The sequence below is a fragment of the Tursiops truncatus genome, chromosome 2 (genome assembly GCF_011762595.2).
Source record: "Tursiops truncatus isolate mTurTru1 chromosome 2, mTurTru1.mat.Y, whole genome shotgun sequence".
Classification (NCBI taxonomy): Eukaryota; Metazoa; Chordata; class Mammalia; order Artiodactyla; family Delphinidae; genus Tursiops; species Tursiops truncatus.
This window is the reverse complement of record NC_047035.1, coordinates 115,783,833-115,785,601: the sequence shown is the minus strand read 5'-3', so window position 1 is coordinate 115,785,601 and position 1,769 is coordinate 115,783,833. Positions and strand designations below refer to the sequence as shown.

The following is a 1,769-nucleotide window of genomic DNA, read 5'->3' as shown; positions in this document are numbered from 1 at the left end:
AGGATTGGCATTAATTCTTTTTTAAATGTTTGGTAGAGTTCAGTTGTGAATTCTTCTGGTTCTGGGCTTTAATTTGTTGGGACGTTTTTGTTTACTGATTCTACCTCTTTACTCATTATTGGTCATTATTGGTCTGTTCAGAATTTCTATTTCTTCATGATTCAGTCACGGTGGTTTGTATGTTTCTAGGAATTTATCCATTTCTTCTAGGTTATCCAACTTGTTGGCATCTTATTTTTCACAGTAGTGTCTTATGGTCCTTTGTATTTCTGTGGTATCAATTGTAATGTCTCCTCTTTTTTATTTTTTTGGCAGTGCCATGCAGCTTGTAGGATCTTAGTTCCCTGACCAGGGATGGAACCTGGGCCCCAGCAGTGCAAGTGCCAAGTCCTAACTACTGGACCACCAGGGAATTCCCTGTCTCCTATTTCATTTCAGATTTTATTTATTTGAGTCTTCTCTCCTTTTTTTCTTAGTCTAGCTAAGAGTTTGTCCATTTTATCTTAAAAAAAAAAAACACCCAGCTCTTAGTTTCATTAATCTTTTCTATTGTGTTTCTGGTCTTGGTTTCATTTATTTCTGCTCTAATTTTTCTTATTTCCTTCTGCTAACTTTGGGCTTATTTTGTTCTTTTTTTCTAGTTCCTTGTTGTATAAGGTTAGGTTGTTTATTTGAGATCTTTCTTTTTTCTTGATGTAGGTGTTTATTGCTGTGAATGTCCCTCTTAGAACTGCTTTTGCAGCATCATATAGGTTTTGATATGTTGTGGTTCCATTTTTGTTTCTTTCAAGATTTTTTTTTTTAATTTCCCTTTTGATTTCTTCTTTGACCTGTTGGTTGTTCAGGAGTGTGTTGTTTAATTGCCACATATTTGTGAATATTCCATCTTCCCTGTTTTGAATTATTGCCAGTTTTATTCCATTGTGGTTGGAAAAGATGCTTGGTATTATTTCAATATTCTTAAATTTGCCATGATTTGTTTTGTGACTTATCATATGATCTATCTTGGAGAATGTTCCATGTGCACTTGAGAAGAATGTGTATTCTGCTGTTGTTGGGTGGAAGGTTCTGTATACGTTTGTTAGGTCTATTTGGTTTAGAGTATGGTTCAAGTCCAATATTTCTTTGTTGATTTTCTCTCTGGATGGTCTATCCATTGTTGAAAGGAGAGCATTGGAAACCTTGATTGTTATTGTATTGCTGTCTATTTCTCCCTTCAAATCTGTTAGTATTTGCTTAATATATTAAGGTGCCCTGATGTTGGGAGCATGTATATTTATAATCATTGTATCTCCTTGATGAACTGACCCACTTATCATTATATAATGATTGTCTTTGTCTCTTGTTAGTGTTTTTGGCTTAAAGTCTATTTGTCTGATATAAGGATAACTACCCATGGAATATCTTTTTCCATCCCTTCACTTTGAGCCTATGTGTATCCTTAAAGCTGAAGTAAGTCTCTTGTAGTTGGGTCTTGTTTTTAACCATCCACCCACTTTATGTCTTTGGGTTAGAGAATTCAATTCATTTGCATTTAGAATGATTGTCGAAGGGTGGGGACTTGCTAATGCCATCTTACTCATTGTTTTCTGGCTATTTTGCTTTACTCTTGTTCCTTTCTTCCTCTTTTGCTGCCTTCCTTTGTGAACTGATGATTTTCCATAGTGGTATGCTTTGATTCCCTTCTCTTTATCTTCTCTGAATCTACTGTAGGTTTTCTGCTTAGTGGTTACCATGCAGCTTACATAAAGCATCTTATAGCAGTCTTT

At 35.0% G+C, this 1,769-nt stretch overlaps 1 non-coding gene across 1 annotated transcript; it reads right to left on the bottom strand.

Annotated features, from left to right (window-relative positions):
- Positions 1-340: 340 nt before the first annotated feature.
- TRNAA-UGC (transfer RNA alanine (anticodon UGC)) lies at positions 341-412 on the bottom strand. Its single transcript has one exon. It is a non-coding gene; the product is annotated as a tRNA-Ala (tRNA).
- Between the last annotated feature and the right edge of the window lie 1,357 nt (positions 413-1,769).